Raw genomic sequence first — 19,939 nt, forward strand, 5'->3', positions numbered from 1 at the left:
CACCCAGAGGGTGTTTGGGCACTGGAACAGGCTCCCCAGGGAAGTGGTCACAGCAGCAGCCTGGCAGAGGTGTTAGCACTGTCAGGCACAGGTGTGACTTGTGGGGGGGGTCCCATGCAGGGCCAGGAGTTTAATGACCCTGTGGGTGCCTTCCAAATCAGCATATTCTGTGATTCGTACTCAAAACAGGAAATGGTTTTAGCAAAAGGCACTTCACAAATTTTTTTCTGGAATTACAGCACATATTAATTAAAATGTTTGCAATTCTTCAGGTTCTGACCACCTATTAGCATTTCAAATTTTCCTGTCAGTGTGTAAATATTAACAAGTCAGGATACTTCTTATGCCAAGGCAGTTTACTGTGAGGGCAAGCTATTTCCTTAATACTTTTCAAAGTTGAAGATTTTCTCATATCAGCCATTAATCACAATTGTTAGTCCCCCATGACTTAAATAGTGCAGTAGAGGTGTCCATTTCTTATGCAGAAGAAGTAGAATGTACAATGTGGAGTTTCCTTAAGTCAAATCTTAGGCACATGATATGATACTTGAAATTACCACTTCAATTGAAAAGTGAATCTTGTTTCAAAGAGTTGACAGTTATGATGTCTTTTCAATATATTTATACTGCTTCTGAATAATGAAATTACAGGACTCAAGGAAGTGGGATCAGGCCTCATCTTTGAAAACTGTCTCAGCAGGGGAACAGTCTGGCAAGGCCAACAACAGCCAGGTAACCCTGTCAGTCATACCACATCAGGCTGGGATTGCCTAGGAAAATATGTCAGAAATACCAGCCTGGGGCACAGAAATCAGCAAAACTGGCACCAGTGGGCAAAAAAGTCATTGGAGGCAGATTGTTTATTTTGTGTGAGGGTAAGACAGATAAAACAAGGTCAAATAATGGGTAGAAGTATGGTGAGGTATGCCAAGGTATGCAAAACTCTCTATTTTACTGCAAACTGCAGGAATCACCTCCATATATAGGAGCAAGATATAGCAGAAAACTTGTAAAATTGAATATAAAATGAATATTCTGGAGTGAACATAATCTAATCATTTGGGAGTTCAGATGAAAGTGATGCTAGTTCTTCTTAAAAACAGCACTGATGCTCTGGAAATCTTGAACAAGCTATTGAGGAATTACCGGATTACAGGCAATTTTTTTTCTTTTTAAATTTGCTTCCAGTGCAAATGCATATGGTGCCACTGTGTCTCAAGCAATAAAGAAGCAGATATCAGAAATGTAGCCTGTGTTTGACACTGCTTGAGCTGCCTCTGCCTCCCCAGAGCCTGAAGCTGCAGCACATTTCATGGTGCCTACTGGAGTCAGAGCACCAGCTTGAAACAGCACTGAGAGGCTGGGGAGTGTCACAGTGCCATCAGCCTCGCCCATGTGCCCACCAGAGCTTATCTCCCTTCTTCAGACAAGAGATCAGACCTGTGCTTCTGAGAGGGAGGAAGGGCCTGAGCTATACTCTCAGTCATTCTGACTGTCCCAGATAGATTATTTGGATGATTGCAGGATCATTTGGTGGCTTTCTCTCATAAGGCATCTTTGAACCTAGCCTGCCTTAATCTAGTCCTGAATAGAAGTTAATTTAGAGCTATTCAGAAACTAATTTAGAGAGGTTTACTGAGCTCTCTTCAAGAGAGCAGTCTTTTAGGATTCCATTTCTAAATCGTGATTTTTCTTTTTACTGTGGTTTCCAGGCTCTGCATCAGGGAAAAATATCTTGGTTACTATTGCAGGACATGAGATGGTGGTTAATGGTAGTTACGTTATCTTTCAAGAAGTGCCGAATTCTTTTTGAAACACTGATGATACCTTTAAACAGCACATGTGGCACACCTATGTGGCTCTTAACCCCACTAGTACAGACAGAGGCATCAACAGCAGCTTGCAGTAACTCCTGGATTGCAGCAAACACCCAGTTTTGTCTATTTTTTCCCATGAATCTCACTGCTGTCATTCTCATTACACACATCCTACCAACTGTTTGTCATCTTGCCACCAAACAAGCTCCTGAGGCCCAGTGATGCTGTTCAGAGAAATCCCTGGCCACCTTGCACCTGGTCCTGCATTCTCCCGAAGAACACATGGGTATGAACACCATGTCCTAGGAGGATAACAGGAGATGGTTTACCTAGAGAGGTAACCACATACTGTCTAAGAAACCTCAGTATTTCTAACAACAAACCTAGGAGCAGCTGGCACTGGGTTTTCTGGAACACTTTTAATGCATTTGAATTGCCAGTTGTCTGAAGACTTTGGATGAACCTCATTCTAAACTTAAGGCTCTTGTGTCTTGAGGCTGTCAGATGTACCAGGTGCAGCAATTGAGACTGAGCAGCAAATGCATTTGAGGCCATGCAAGCACCACAGAATTGGCTCCTGGTCTGTGTGTTGTCCATCTGACATAGATTTCTTTTGAGATAAAGAATTGGCCTTTGGCCAATTTATTGTATTTCTGATGGTTTCAGAACAAGGACCATAAAGCATGAATTGTGGGGCAGTGTAGAAACAGGCAGAGATTAGTGTCCCCTGTTGCTAACTGATTACCAAAAAAAACTTTTGGGGGCATTGCGGAGACTCCTGCTCTGGACGATTAATATATTTTCTTGGTGGTGCATCAGTGTTTTCTGACTGAAATGACTCCAAAAGAATAATTCATTAGGTAATATAGGGTAAGAGCAGGAAGGATACAGGTGACCCTGAAGGAGGTGAGCTTTAGGGCTTCCCCCCTAAATCTGAAATGTGGCACCAAGGCACCAAGGTGAGCACTCACCAGGCTGCTTCACTTGCAAGACAAACATGCAGCTTAGCCCAGGGCACCGTCCTTGCTCAGAGCTCTTCTCCACTTCAGCTGAGTTGTATCCAGCACCTGATCCCACCTGTGCAAACAGGGCATGACCTATTGATGGCATGCTTTGCATTGTCCTTAAACTGAGGTATGTTAATTCATATTTAGCATGAGGAAGAAGTAAGACCTTCAGTGTTCACATGGCACACCTTTCTGTGCCCATGCAACACAGTCTAAGGTCTGCCCCTAAATTCCAGCTGACTGTGGGAGTTCAGGATTTTCCTGAAGTGGCAGGTTAGGAGTCTTGTTTTCAGAGAGAACTTTTGAAAAAATTGTGGTTGGTGGAGAAGTTAACTTGGGCTGAGATGTTTTCTTTTTCTGTTACTCCTTTCAGTCAGATAACTAAATTGATTAAAAAGCTGTTTTTAAAACAGAGAATTACTCAGTCTTTTGTAGTTCCTTTCACAAGAAAAACATGCTCAATAGAAAGGAGCCTAAGGTTTGCAGGAGAGAGAGATAGCCCTGTAATCTTTGTGTCTATGTGTGGGAAGTACTTGAAAATTGCCTCCTACAGACAGATTAGTGAATTGTTGGGAGAGGAAAGTTTCTTAAAAATTATGCTTTGCATAAACTTTAAATTGCAGAAAACATCTACTTTCCTGTTATCTCCATTATTTATGTACTATCTGAAACAAATGTCAGGCTGACACCTCAAAAATTGTTTGCTACTGATTCTCCTATTACTTTACAGATGTTCTGAAAGTTTTCACACCAGCTTCTTAGAAAATATCCAAAGATGAGAGCAGGTTTCATTCTGTAGCATCATTGTTTTGGCAGGTATGAAGAAAGTTGAGTGGGCTGATCACGTGCTTCCTATCTGTCAGCTCATCACTCTTAATAGGTGCTTGAAGGAAAATTGCAGTTATTTCACACAGCACTGGAAGCTGAAAGTTCATATGTCAAGAAAAGATGGACATGGAAATAACAGACTTTTTTATCTACAAAAGACATGCCTGTGCTGCCCTGTTGGGGGTAGTTATCTTTTGTGCACTTGTGATCTTAGTCTAATATGGATTTGCTGATGCTCACTGAAAAGGACTTTACCCACAGTCTGGACCTGTCTTCCTCAAGACACTGAAATGTAGAACAGGATTTTTCCAGTAGCACTGAAGTCACCCTAAAGGCTGACAGGGAACTACAGTGAGAGGTTTTCCTGATTCCTGGAATTATAACTCATTCCTGAGTGCCAGCTATTGCCACCTCTCTCCCAGCTGCTGTGTGTATTGCTGCTTCTTGCCCACAGAGGTAAGGGGTTCAGCAGTTTCACAGGAGCAGGTCCGTATATCCACCATGGATAAAAGTTCCTCCCAGTGCATGTTGGACTCTATACCTTTAGTGGTTTTAATGACTAAACCATAAAATTTCCTTCTCTTGCTTGTCTGAAACCCATTCTAACAACCCAGTCAAGCTGCCCACATCTGTGGCTTCCTGGACTGCACTTTATCACAGATGATAAATACAGAAAGCTGTGCTTAACCTGGATTAGAGGCATCCTGCAGTGTTGGAAACAGCTCAGTGCTTGCAGCTTTGGGTACAGCGTGTTACAGCGTGACAGTGGCATGGCTGAGTTGTTAAAATGGCCAGTTTGCCATTTCTAGTGCATCAGTCAAATAAAACTTGTCTTGCTATTGATTGTTAACAGCAGCTAAGCAAGCTCTTCAGTGTGATTCATCTCCCCTAAATTTAGCTGCCTAAATATTAGGCATCTCATCTGAACCAGTCATCTACCGTAGTCTCAAAATTAGTCATCAGAGATAAGCAGCTCAACAGTACCTGTGTCAAGAGAGGGTTCTGGCAGAGCTAGGGAGTTATCTCTGGAGGTAACTGTTTTTCTCCACTCTTTCTGACTTCATTTAGTGACTTTTGACAGCAAGGCAAGGGAAGCTCTCTTCTTTGTTCTGTTTTCCAAAAGTATCTTTTCCATTTCAGCTATCAATAGCCTTCCTTTTGATTATTAAAAAAGTCTTTGTGTGTGAAACACAACCTGGATTTGCTGCCCTGATTTTTAGTTATGGTCTCTTATTTTCTTGTTGTTTCTCCTGATTGTGAATTAGAATAATGTCCAAGGTTGGGTGAAAAAGAAATGTTCTTTATTCTTTATTTAAACACATTTTTTTCCAGTAATCAATAGCACAACTGGAACTGGGTTTCAATGCTTTCTCCTTAAAAACATAGATCAGAGTGTTGTGAAGCTATACATCTTTCCTGTCAAACATTTAATTTATTGTGCTGTTCATTTATAGCTAGAGACTAGAGAACTATTGGTTGACAAAAGAGGATGGATGACTCTTTTATTGAGTCCTTATACAGCTGGCAGAAGATAGAGCAAATGGAGGAAGATTTGCAACACTCATTTCCAACTTCTAATAAATTGTGGATGGATCACAAGGAATTTATGCTAACTTAAATATCTTTCCAAAGGATCAGGAATTGGCAATCATTTGTCTCCTTCACTGTGGTTAAACTCGAGCATCAGAAAGCAGGTTAAGAAGAATCTTCAATAGTGGTGCACAACAGCTAATGTGGCTATAGACAAATAAACAGCACAATCCATTTCTAACTCAGTTATGGCTATTGCTTTATCCCTCTGAAGCTAAAACAATATTAGCATCTGAACAGTTCTTGTTTAGTGTTATTTATCCCATTATATGTCAGCTATCCTTGTCAAGTGAGGGTTTTATGGTGGTGGCCAAGTGATTTCAGTACTTCTCTGGGGCTCAGTTTCTTGGGTGTGCCCAGGAGGGTCCTGCTGGGGAATTGCTCTGAGCCCCAGTGCTGCTGCTGCCTCAGAACTTGGTTATGAGGCACTGGGCATCCCTCAGCCACCACTCCTGCAATTGTCTTTCTTTGATCATTTTGATGTACACAGAAATCTCACCATGGCAGAAAAATACAGAAGCTTATTGGTTTGAACTAATAATTTCCTGGGTTTAATATCTGTCTGGGTTTTTGCAGTATCAAGTTGTAGGTTTTATCTTCAGTTTTGGGGACCTTTGTCACTCTGCTCCTTTGCTTTTTCTTAGCATATCTGAACCCATCTTTTTCTCTATCTCTAGTGATGTTCCAGAAGAATTCTTTATTAACTGAGATATCTTCTTCTTGAGGGAAGTTCTGCTATAACATTTAAAATACATATTTTAATTTTTTTTAATGATCTCTTGACTGCTTATTATCAGTGGGTATGAGCCATGCAATTTGAACTTCAATCTGCTTTGTTATCTAGTAGCAGTAGAGGTCTTATATCCTCCCTCTCAATCACTAGAGGGGAATGAATCCTATTTAGCCATAGCAATTAAAGGGGCTGTGATTGGTTTCAAGTTAGAAATCCTAATGGGTTGGTTGGAATAAAGAGCTGCATTCTACAATTCTCTAACTTTCCTGAATTCCTCGTTTCACTTTTCTTCAATTAATCTTTCATTTATGCAGTTTAAGGTTAGTATTACAGTTTATGCACATGTGTGTAGAGTGTGTACACTGGATAAGTACTGGCAAGGAGGATTGCAGAAGCCATTATGCTCATAGAGGCTAAACAGAGGTGAATGAGTGCATTCTATAATAATTCTCTTCAGAATTTCAAACAGTGTATATATGAAGTAAATGCAAGCAAAGTGTTCTCTGAGTTTTTTAAAATGAAGTGAAATTCCTGTTTGCAACATGTTAATAAACAGAAACAGGCTAAGACACATTTCTTTTAACTGCACAAAAATGAATGGCATTTCAATCAATAAACACAATAGTGAAGAATAGCTGGTTTTAAGTATGCAGCTACAAATGTGAAATACAGTAAGTATTTAGAAATAAATTGAAAAAAAGCCCTGGGATTAATGCATTTTTAATTTTTTAGAAAATATACTTACATAGTTATCAACACTGACCATCAAATTAACATGCAGAATTAATAATGTGTGATTTATTTTTGAAATTAAGAATGCTTTTATACCACTACCTCATTATGAAAGAGTCAGCCTGGTAAAGTAATACAAAAAGGCTCATAAATGGAACAGTACCAATCAAAATAATTACCTTTACTCCTATTATATTCAGAAAGGTTCCTGTGTAGAATAGGTAGAAGAAAGGAAAAGGAATGCATAGATGTGATATGATGTAACAGAACTCCCCAGACTTACTTGCACATATTCTACTTGCACATCTTAGTACCTTTCAGGGAAAGTATTGGGTCAGACTTTGCTACTTAAAAGATTTTAAATACCTTGTATCAAAAATATTATGCAGAGAAGGAGAAGGCTATGGCACTTTTAAGAATTAACCCTTCAGAATATCTGCCTGTATACATGCCTGTGTGGAACATTTTTTCCATCTTGTCTTAAGAAATCTTTTTTACAGAGACAGTGTTTTCCAGTGCAGATTTCTGTCTTCCAAGCTTCATGAAACCCAGAGACAACCTTTGAGTTTGTGGAAATGCTCTCTGAAAAATATTTTCTCCCAAAACCTACCCTGCTAGTCAGTTCTCCATGGCTTTCTCAACAAAACAGTTCACAAAGCGGTTTTCATCCAGCGGTAATTCTGACCCAAACTAGCAGTGTTCAGCTTCCAGAGCGGTGTGGACTCGGAGTGGCCCGTCCTGGGGCCGTGCTGCTTTCCCAGCGCCCTTGCTGCCGGCGCTGAACTGCTCAGGAGGCTTTGCTGGGGAGGCCAGGCTGGGGCACACGGAGCATCAGCAGGGCTCAGTTCCCATTCTGCACGGCAGCAGCAGGAGGCTCCTCCTGCTCCTCTGCCGTGGGCCACGGAGTTCAGCTCTGGAACGCGGCCTGTCTTGAGCGGGTACAGCCAAGAACTGATCCCTTGATTCCTCACCAGACCTTGGCCAGTATCGGGGCAACGGGTCCCCAGCTGAGTAAGAATTGGCACAGACTCCATGTATTACAGAAGGCTGATCGATAATCTTTATTAAGAAACCCATTGCTCTTATAGACTAGTTCGCTACAGGTGTAATTGATTGGTCCTTGTCTCAAAACACCATCACCATTGGCTAATTAAGAAACCATCCTTTGGTAAACAAATCTCCATAACACATCCCACACGTTCACAACAGGTGCAGCAAGTTAAGGTCAGAACTGTTCTCATTCTTTTCTCTGATCTTCTCCCAGCCTTTCCCAGCACGAGGCCTGGGACTGTTGTGTTTCTGTCTGTGGCCGGAGAGCTCCTGCCACACGGACATCCCAGAGGGCTGTCGGTAGCGCTTATCCCAGTGTTAATGAGTGTTCTGGTAATTAACATACTACAAAGTAGTCCCGTGGGTAAGTCTCCAAAGGGGCAGGGTGGTCTGCACTAACTCCTGTAAGGACTGGGTTTGCACTCTGTGAATTTATTGATAGGCATTATTGCAATAACCGTAGGTACCCTGGACCTACCAGGGCAATCTGAGGTTTGTACTATTCTGCATTTTAGGAGACTTGGTGCATTCAACATCTTAGAAAGGAAATAAAAAAAAAAAAAGCAAAGCAGACTCCAGGTACTTCGTAGAAACATGTTTGCACCTTTTTTTCCCATTTTTGAAGAACTGTATTGAAATAAAAATATATGGCTGGGAGAAGATCTGTTAGAATTAAACTACAATCATTGTAAACAACAGTAAAATGTCCAGTATTTCTACTTTCCCTTTTCTGTTCATTTTATTTTTTCAATAAATAACAGATTTGTTCAATAAGTGCAATAGACTTTTTCAGTAGACCATCATGGATTTTAGTTTTGTTGTGCTTTTTATATCATGCTACTTTAAAAAAATCCATTTTGCCAGGCTGTTTTTAATTTAAGCTCATTGCAAATTATTTGTTTGTCCCAGGTGCATCTTGCATTTAGTGCAATAGCTACCACTGAGTTCTTGATGGCATGGGGTGATAAAACATAGGATGGCTAAAAACTCAACATTAGTTCCTGAAATTCCTGTTGCATCCTCCCGCACACTGCCTCCCTTTTAGCCAGGTTTAAATGCATTCTTATATTTTTTTCCAAAAGGTAAAGTAAAAAAAACACTTCCCCTCCTGAATTTCTAAGATGCACACCAGGGAAAACACAGGAGGGGGTTTTGTATAAAATAGCCTCAGCAACATTGAGGCAAGTGATGTTTTATTATGTTTCTTGGTGAACTTGCTATTTATCAACTCTATCCTAACTGCAGAAATATGCCTAAAAAAATAAGTGTTCAATGATTTATACAGAGAAAACTTATAAGGTGTTTGTTACCTTTTAATAAAATTTCCTTGCTTGTCTTATGTGCAAGCAGAAAAACCTAATTTTATTTTTCTACCTCTCTCAGTATTTCATAGGCTCTCCTGCTGTACCCTTGCTGGTTTGATTTCCAGTCTCCAGTAAGCATGCAGAGCCAGGTTTTTATGAAGTTCAAGAACTTACATGTTGCTTTGGTGTCACAGCCATTTCCCTGAGTGGGTGATAAAGCAATATCTGGTCCATACACCAGATATTACAGCCAGCAATGAAATTTTAGCATGTTGTTGTATGGACTCTCAAGTAGAAGAAACAGAATAACCTCCCTTCAAGACGTTTTATCGCCAACCCTTATCACACAAAACAATCTTTTCATTATTATAGCTTTTTCATTATTAATATCTTACTTGCCCAACAAATATCCACTGTAGTCTTTTTTTGATAAGTCAACATATTTGTCCCTCCCCCAGCAATACAAAATAGCAAGAAAACAATATTTTCTGGAGATAAGAAGGAATACTGAAGGTAAGAGGAATACTGAAGTTTGCTACATGTGTTTTAACCTTGACTTAAATTTAAAAACTTTGTTGCATACATTTAGAATATTCACTTTTTGTTTAAATAGTTTTAAACTTTTAAAGGGTGAGATGGATTGTGCTTTTTTTCGATTGCTGTCTTTTTGGTGCATCTTCACATAGGGATGTATTTGCCTTTTGGGAAGTTGACAGTGTAAGTGGCTGACAAACTAGCTAATAAATCTGAGGTTAATAGGGTTGTAGACAGCCAAGTACCTAGGCGTAGGAAGGATCACCAGCCACAGAATACTGCACATCTAGAAGCTGTCAATACAGAGTATGAAAAATGCAAAGGACAAAGCAAAAGTAGAAGTTCCAACTCATTTTTCTGCTTGCTGAAGCAATCTCTCACATCAGCATATCCTTGTCCTCTAGGGAAGGCATGTGTTTAGGGTTTGATCTTGATTCTACTCATGCCAGAAAAAAAGTCCCTTTTTCAACCCTAAGTGGAGAGGATCAGATTGCTAATGATTGTTCCCCCAGAAAATAAACCCAGAAGAAGTAGAAAGGCCTCAGGTTATACCAGTATGACATGTCTCTGTAAGAAGTAGTACTCTCTACTGCTCGTGTAGAAATCAGTTTGAATTCATTTAGAGGTATTTAGAGATGGGTATTAGAGCTTTAAAGCTGATTATTCTAGTTCTCTTAATTAGTGGACCAAATGTTTGATACAGCTGCTGTGCACTCATGGTATTGAGGACAGTTTCCATCCAGAGGAAAAGAAATCTTTTGAAGAAATTTTCTGTGCAGTAAATTAAATCACTTGAAGTAGCTTGTGGCCAGAAATTTGAGTAAGCCAGCATGGGGCTCTGGGATTCAGCAGAGCTGCACTGATGGTTGTCACCTGTGATTGTCACTGAATTATGCAATGGGATTCACTTAATGCCTGAACACAAGTATGAAATAGGAAAGGGTGAAAAGATGTTACCATTCCACCAAAACTCTTCAAAGAAATTACAGTTGCTGAAGTACTGCATCTTCAATATACTCTCCACTTGTCTGAAGCCACCATAAAAATAGCTGGCTGGAGACTTAAAGGTGTGCACATCACAGATCTGCCAGGGAAGCCCTGCCTGCACTAGGCAGACTGCCAGGCTGCTCAGCTGGGTTCTTTGAAGGCATGATGCCCTGAAGGCTCCGATTTTTCCCTCTTCTTCCCTGCGAGATGTCTCAGATGTGTTTTGATCATGGAAAGACCTTGCCAAGGGGTTATCATTTCAAAGGGAGCCAGGATGCCACGCACAGCTGGTCTGGAGTAGCCTGTCTGTGGGAGCCCAGGGAGGGAGATGTTCCCCCTGCCCTGGGTTCCCTCACCTGCCTCTGTTCTCAGAGGTGCTAGGGACACCATCCCATCTCACAGCCTCCCACCTGTGGCAGAGCAGCAGCAGTTTCTGCTGGCAGCTGCCTGCAGCTGGGGAATGCTTCCCACGTGGCACAGAGAAGCAGGAAATGGGATCTGATCTTGCCAAAAGGGAAGACCTGGCAGAGCTCTGCTCTGCTCTGGCTGGCCTTTCTCACAAGGTGGCCACCTGGCCATGGCTGAGCCACCACGAAGCCCATTCTCTGCACCTTTGTGCTGCAAGGTTGAACTGGTGCCCTGAGTTGGGATATTATCTTTTATAAATAACTTTTTAAAAATACATATTAGCCACATAAGGCCACAAGTTCTTATACAAAAGTCTTGGTCTTTTAGCATGGTGTTCTGCAGGAAGGTGCTGGTGGGAGGTGTCATGTAAGACCCAGTGTGTGGTTTAAGCGCCAGTCTGGGGGCACTGGGGAATGACAGCAAATCTCGATTCACAGTGTTACCTGAAAAAACACCCTTGCCCAAAGTGCTTGGGTGTGCCATTGACTGCGGCAGAAATTCTAGAAACCATGCAAGATCAACTTATAGATGAATAAAATCAGGTGAAATTAAAGTTGGGCAAACAAGAAATGTGCTTGGAAGTGTTTCTCTCTGACCCACAGGAAAAGGTGTGTTAATAAGCACAATGGTTGTATTTTCAATGAAATGTGGTTTGATGCTTAAAGGGGAGATGGATAATTAAGACTTCATCTTCCAAAATATTAAATATTGATTTGTAGACATTTAGCAGCAGGCACAAAGCTCTTCTGAGCTGTAACTGTCTAAAAGATTATAAAAGATTTTCTTATTACAAAAGATTTTTTTTCTTATTATAAAATATTTTTTTATACTTTTCCATGTAGAATTTAGCATTTTTTTTTAATTTAAAATTTATGAAATGAGACTAAAGTAAATCAGGACATAAACTTCTAGCCCTCTAAGTGTGTTTCAGTCCTGCTTTGTGTGGCCTTGCAGAATCAAAATGGATATATGATTTTTTTTAAAGTTTGTATTGGCTTTTGGCTTATTGAAGTGTCAGGAGGTTTATAAGCTCCTAAACTCCAGTTTTGATTGTTTTATCCAACTACTGTCACTTCTTGTCAGTATTAAAGGCAGAAATCAAAAGCATGGGACCCGTGGGAAGAAGAGTTGCAGATGTATACTGCTGCTCTTTTTTGTCACTGTTCTGACCTGTGCCCCTCTGCTCCTGACAGCAAAGCCACAATGAGATAAGGAGGCGAGTTTCATACCTCATTAATTCATTTGTGAATTAAACAATGGTGTTTTTAGTGTGAGTATATCTTTCCACCCGCCTTATCCTTTCTTTATGACTTGTGAAAATTGCTGAAGTCCAGCATGTCCCATATCACTTAGGACAGCTTTGCTCTAGGAGCCCATTTGCCTCCAACCTTTCACTAACTGTACACTGGGAATCAAGACAATTTGTTTAAACAGGTGAAAAAAGAACATTCCAGCTCAGCTATATCTTGCAGATGTTTCTCCCAAAGAGAAAGTAACCCAGATTCATTACCTGGGTTCAAGAGCTTGGCTCTGAGCATGGCACTTGCTGCTCTGAGCAAAGTTAAGCAGATGCTGAGCTCCCTGAAGGGGCTGGGCACAGGCTGCCCCCAGGACACTGCTGTGGTCCCAAGGAGGGAGGTGCAAAGTCCTTGGAAAAACCATCTCTCTGCAGAAAGAAAACACCCCACAGGAAAGGGAAAGGAAGAGTTTATTCTCACTAGGCAGTTCTGGGTGGGGTCTTTCCTTAATCACAGCTCAGCTGCAAAAATATCTTTACTGAGTAAAACTGGAGTATTTTGACTCCAGTTAACTATAACTATATGCTCATGGTTCCAATGGTTCCATGGTCAATCTGTGCAGTAATAGCCATTCTTGTAAATCAAGGACTTTATTAATGGTAAAAGCATGTGCATAACTTCCCTTTTTCTTTCTTTTCTTTTTTTTCTTTTTTTTTTTTTTGAGATATCTGTGCATTAGAAACTGACATGAATTTCCACAGTCATTTTGTTAAATTCAATACATGTATTAAGCCTAAGAAACTGCATTTTCTGTGCTTTATTTGCAGTAGTTTCAAGTTGATCAAATCTATTTCAGAATGTTCTCTATTTTATGCAAACTCTCTTTAAAGAAGTGTAAGCAAAATACGTTCATTTCACCACTGGATCAATTAATTAGGTTTTAAAAGTACATTTCCACTCTACCATCGACAGCAGTAAAGGGAAAAAGGGAGGAGCAATGACAGAAAATCTATTTGACGGAATAAATAGTTTCTTTGCACATATGTATATATAGGCGTGTGGGTTTATATGGGTAAAGTAATGGTGATGGTGCTGATGAATCAAACATGTTTTAGCATTATAATGACAAATTGTAAAAGATGATACATGTTTAAAAAAAAGATGATGTTTAGTGGAGGCTTGATTATTTCCTACCTTCACCAAACAGAAAATTGACTGAGACAATAGAATCTAGCAAGTTAGAGTCCAAATTGAAACACTAAGTCATGTCTACATGGCAAGTAAAAAGTAATTAAAAAAGCAATCACCAGTTTTAGAGGAGGGAAAAGAGAGATGAAACACAATTAGAATTCAATACTTAAATTGTACTTAAACTCTGCAATAGCAAAAAACCAGACATTTCATAAATAAGAATTTGCAGTGGCACAAGCAGCAGGGTAAGACACTAGAGTGAAGCATGCAAATTGTACATTTGCACATTTCTTAGGAAGCATACAGACCAGGTATTTTTTGTGTCCTTGGGTGCTTATTACATTCCTTACCTCCTTTGACCATTTCAGCTGGGCTATAGACCCAGAAGGGATATACATTTTATGTTCTTTTCATTTTGACATTTTTACGGTTAGATGTTGTGCAGACTTAAATTTTCTTGTGCTCAACTTTAGCTACTCGAATCCTGAAGTCCTCTCATTTATCCTGTCATCTGTCATTGATGTAACTGACTTCTGTGACAGTGTTGACAGAATTTATCTAAGAGTTTGCTGGATGGCACATTTCACAGAGTCAAATATAAATAAAAGGGTCCATCACCTGGGGGATATGGGATTGGAAGTCAATGGGTGTTGAAGGTGCTTAGTTTCACAAAGACCTATTCAAGAACTCACACAATCCCGTCTTATAGATTTATCTCTTTATATATGACCGTGTTTATATTCCCTTCAGGTCAGGTAGCAATATGTTGTTCTTTTTTTCTTTCCTAAGACCTGGCAGATAATCAAATATGTACCTGCATTTCTTTCTGACATTTCAGAAATGCTAAATATTGTATTCTGGTGATAATGCTTTCTGAAGAAGGAAGGAATGGCCCATTTAATAATGTATACTTCATTTACAGTTTGGAGTGTTAGCCAACTACTTGTGACGATACTTCTTCCAGTCATAATACTGATATATGCAGAGTTCTAACTACATTTTTAAATAGAAAAACAACTGAATGATACATTCAAAATAATTCATGGAGAGGAAATAGATGTATTTCAGCATGGGAGAATATTTATGCATTATTTAACAGCAATAATGTTTGAATTCATACATTATGTAAATGCCATTATAATCAGGAAAATGAAAGAACTTGGACTGCTGCAACATCTTTAAATCTACCATTAGGTACTTATTTGTGCATATCATTTAATACTGCACAATGTTACAGTGTGCCACTTGAAGAGAGAAGTTACCAGAGACTAACAGGTTATAAAAAAGTAAAGCTGATGAATCCTGATTGCTACCTTGATGCTAATGTCTATAAATTTATCAGCAAACAAGAGTAAAGGCTTTAATGGTAATTTACATAAACTTCTCTTCTGGAGACGAGTACTGTGGTTTTACACACGGTTCCCATTTTGCATTGTGATCCTTATCCATCCCCACCCCCACATGACAGACCGGCACACAGCGTGGGCTGACACTGCCAAATTGTATTTTCTAAATGTATCAGCAGCTATGTTCCAAAACTATCAAAAGCAGCAAGCCTGGCCATATAAAACCAAAGCTGCTTCTATTTCCTCTTATCTTCTAAACAAAACATTAAAAAAAAAAAAAAAGAACAGAAATAAAGAAAAAACCTGTGTTTTGGAGAAGAGCATTAATAGACCTGCCCTTAGTATTTGGTTCTGTTTACACCTCTGCTGAACTAGATCCATAACCCACACCTTTGCTTATCTTACCCACGCACTTTGCTGCAGCGTTTTGTGCCCCATCTCCAGGCAGTGGGAGCTGTGGCAGTGGGAGCAGCAGCCAGGGCAGCCCTGCTGCAGGGCTGCTCTCCCTGCCCCATGCTGGGGCGCTCCGGTCTCTCCCTGCCACTCCTGCTTTTGTTCCCTCAGTCTTTCTGTTCTCATCAATGCTCTCTTTTTCTCCTGTTTTTAAATAGCTGTGCCATTTCTTTTGCCCCCTTCAGGCAGGCTGTCCCAGCCACATGGTCCTTGCAGCTTGCCCTCTTCAGTACTTCACAGATAAATTAATTCCTCCTCCAAATGATACATGAAATCTCCGTGGCACATAGTACTCTCATGCTACGAAGCAGAAACACAGCTAGTCAGACTTCTGTCCTCAAAAGTGTCTGGTGTATTTGAGCCTAAGAAGCCGAGAGTTTAGCTGCGTTCAAGTCATTCTTTGGAGCAGTAATCTCATGCTGCACTTAAAAGAATGTTCTCTCACAGTCAAAGGTGTGCATAGTGGTGAAGGGAGAGCTAAACTTTCCCCTTGTAGTTGATGAGTAAACAACATTTCTTCAGAATGACTTGTATTGCAAAACTCCTCATTTGTAATAACTAATATTTCTGTTAATCATAAAAATGAGAGCAAATAGAACTGAGGAACAACTGTATTGGGAGACCAATCTGTTTTCTTAACTCATTAAATAAAGCTGGCCTATCACTTCTCCAGGAGGTATTTACAGAAAAGGACAGCAGAGGGAAATTTTCATTCTGATTTCCATGTGTAGTTGTTGTGTGGCAAGCAAAAAAGAATTTACATGCAGCTGCAATCAATCTGGCACATCTCATAACCACTATATTCCCCTAATAGCTCAGGAATTCGGAACAGATCTTGCAACTGGGTGGCATTTGGGCACAGTTTGGGTGCTCACCAGTTTGAATCCAGTCAACAGCCTGGAATTTTCACTGTGATGGAGTCTTCCAGAAATGATTACTTTTTATGTCAGAGTGGATGCAGCAGTGTTTGCTCTTCCATCATAAAGACTGCCAGGGCCTCTGCTATAAAATCTCTATTGCTAACAAGAAAACACAATTCAACCAATATATTGTGCTCCTGGCTAAGAACTGGCATGCAAGAATTCATCCTGGAAATTTTTATTTGCAGAGAATGGTACTAATTTATCTGAATGCAAAATAATGCATGAACTTCCTTTTGTTGAATATTAACTACTTTTTTTTTGTTTTTATGGCATTGTAGCAATGAATTATTGTGAAGCTTGTTGGGAAGAGAAAGGCATGTAGGATGCAGCAGTCACCACCATGCAATAACATGTGCCCACTTCCGTGCCAACTGGATCACCAGCTGATGATGAGGAAAAGAGGACTGCACAAGCTGGACTCAGTATGTCCTGCAATGGCAAATCAATTAATTAGATATTAACTTTGGAGTGCTTATAATAGTTAATACAGACCTCCCTGTTTTACATGGTTTTGACAGTGCCAGATGATGCTGGCTATACAAGAAGAAAGTGGGAGATGCAATTATTTTATGGTACCCTTGGATGGTTGCTGTGTTTGTGCCTAGGTGAACTGAAGTTTAAGTTCACCTCAGGTAGATTTCTGTGTCCACAGTGCCTCAACACAGTGACAAAGTCCAGCCTTAGATAGGACAGGGTTTGCATCACTTCAGTGCTTCCTCCTGGCTGGCGTCCTCCTTTTGGCCAAGCAGATGGTACAGCAGTTTGCAGAAGCTGTCCAGTGTGTCTGTGTTTTCTCTGTCATTACAGCTCCTGAGATGAAATTTCAGAAAGTGCCAAATCCAGCCAGGCGTCTGTGTGACTAACAAGGATGCCATCCCCACCACAGAGGAGTGTAAGAACTGTGGTGACCCCTCAGCAGAGGAGCTTGGAGAGAGCAAGGGAGCCAGTGGTATGGTTAATTCTGAACCTGTCATGCTGTAGAAATCATCTCTTCTGCCTAAGGCAGCCCTGCTGTGTTGGCAGTGTAGCCAAACTGCAGCTGGAGGAAGTGCCTGCCTGGCTGAGTCAATGCAGCCACCTTCTGTAAAGTTACCAGAAAGTAACATCACAGCTTCACATTTCTATCGACTTAGAGGGAGGTCTTCTAAATTATGATTATAAACTCAATCCAGCCGAAAAATGACAAAGTAACTTGTTTGGCATGTGGAAAAGCATCTCTGGGTTATCTTCTTTTCCCAGCATTTCTTCTGTTGGAGTAGGATTATTGCTGCCGTTATTCCTAATAGTTTCTGATTGCACTGAGGACATGCTCTAAAAAACACTGAAGTCAACAGAAACATTTCCTGAGAGTCCAAATCACAAATTCATGTGATTTTCTCAATTCAAGATCATCCACTCTCTGGCTCCAGTGTGCCAGGGTAGATCCAAAATACTTGTTTTTCAAGACAGAAAAATTAACTTCATCATTAAACTTTGCACTGATTTCAAAAGGATTATCCCACTCATCTATGTTCTGGCAATCCTTGCTTGCAGAACAGTTTTAATATATGTTAAGTTTTATGCTGATACTTCACATATCCTTGTACTAAATAAATATGTACATTTATGTACAGTGTGATATGATTTACATCTCATATGACTGTGTGACATTGTTTCTCCTGGGAATGGCTGTACCTCCTCAGCATGGTGAGGAAAATGCTGTTTCGACCTAACGGAATATTTTAATTCCAGGTAGTCAAAATGATGTCTTTAACATAAGGTTGTCTGCAGTTTGTGGTATAGTATTCATAACTTTGCTAATTCCTTTGGGTTTTAATTAGAAACATTCAGCTACTTTTCCCAAAAACATGCAAATGCTGGGGCCCCCACAAACAGCATTATTAAGATGGTTTCTTAATCGATTTTTCTTGGGGAGCAATTCAGTTCACTCCCATTTTATTGTGGCAAACACTGGCATTTGTCACTTCTTCCAGTAACTGATGCTTTCTACTTTAATAAATGCACATATTAGATGCCATTCTCTTTCTCTGTTTGATAGGTGTGTAGTGTCAGGAAGAAGAAGGTCGCAATGATGTTAAGTTTTCTGCTAAGCAAAGGATCAGAGCGTAAATGAAATCTTGAAAGCTGGGAAATGAGAATGTGCAAGTGTAAATAATGTATTAATTATTGACAGCTAGGGGACCGAAAAGTCCTGTTTAGTAGTGACATCTTCATTGTCACACTGCCTGACACTATCTCAGGTATTTTTTTTTTAATAACAGGTTTTCCCCCCAAGATAGTAAGTATTTCAATTTACCAGTGTAACTATTTATATTTTTTATTTTCTTTTGCTTTTCTTTATCTTACTGCAGTCTAGTTGTTTGGTGCAGGCGGGGGAGAAGCCAATGTTGTTTTTCTTTGTGGCAAGTGACATTATGGTAAAAAATGGATTTTTTTTTTTTTTTTTTTAGTAATGAAAGAACAATATACTGAGGGCCAAAAGGAGATTCCACTTCATTGGTTATTTATGGAAGTTAAAATATAGTTTAAGGAAAGACATATGACAGCTAAGGGTTCAGTTTTGCCAACAGGCCTTCCCAGCAATGACTACTGCTTAATATATGCCAGAAGCAGAATTGGTTTCACCATGGCCTTTTGAGCGAGACATTAGTTATATTAAGGAAAGGTGTTCCTGGGTTAAAAAGTTTTTAATACTCTGTACTTTCCAGTCATTGCACAAAGTCTAAGAGTAGTAGTGAGTTCCTTAATATTTCAATTATTTTTATTACAAATTAGAGCAGAAAAAATTCCCATGATCCCAAAAAGGTCTTCATATATTATGTGCTTGCATGAGGGGCTAGAGGTAAATAGCTAGGAGCTTTCAAATACTGATAATTAAACTGAATAGGAAAAAACCCACCACAAGTCACCAAACAAAAATAACAACAAAACACCTCCACCACCAAAAATACCTCCTGATCCTTCTTTGCCAAATGACCTGTGAACTTTCCTCCCCTCAGCCCCCAGGGAAGGGGCTCCAGTGCCCTTTGGCAATCCTTTGCAACCTCCAGACCTCTGTTGGTCCCCGACTCCTGCTCTAATCCCCCACTGGCCTTGCCCATAATTAGATTTTGTTCCCTCTGCGGGTGGAACACACGAGGAGGCTCGCAGGGCTTGGGCAGGCACTGAGGAAAGCCAAGGATCCCCACCCTGCAATGTGCCTGGGGGGCACAAGGTGCTGCTGAGGGCTGGGCCTTAAAGAAAAAGAAGAGGCAACTACTTCAGATGCTCTCCACACCGTGATATTGTCTTTGCTTTCACCTTACTGAAGAGAACTGGGAGGCAGCTTTCAGTCAAATCCTCTTTCTCCTGAAAAATGCAGGTTCTGATCTGTGGAATTGCTTAGTAAATTTCTGTCAGCCCTATTGAACTGATAGGGTTGATAAATCCTGGTCTATGGAGAACTGGAAAAAGTGGAAATATTTAATTTCACTGTTTTCAAAGAACTGTTTTGATTTACCACATTGAAAAGATCTTCAGTTTTAAAAGTTCGATTTCTTTGTTTAACAAACATTAATGTTTTTACTAAGTTAAGATTAAAGAACCATTTCTCCTGCAATTTCCCCCTTTCCAGCTGCATCCAGCTGTCGGTTCCGGGGCAGGGTTGCCCGGGCCGTGCCGGCGGGGCCGGGATGGGCTCGGGAGCTGCTCCCTTCCCTGTCCCTCTCCCTGCCCCTCTCCCTTCCCCTCTCCCTGCCCCTCTCCCTTCCCCTCTCCCTTCCCCTCTCCCTTCCCCTCTCCCTTCCCCTCTCCCTTCCC

The sequence above is a fragment of the Lonchura striata genome, chromosome 8 (assembly GCF_050655825.1).
Source record: "Lonchura striata isolate lonStrDom1 chromosome 8, ASM5065582v1, whole genome shotgun sequence".
Classification (NCBI taxonomy): Eukaryota; Metazoa; Chordata; class Aves; order Passeriformes; family Estrildidae; genus Lonchura; species Lonchura striata.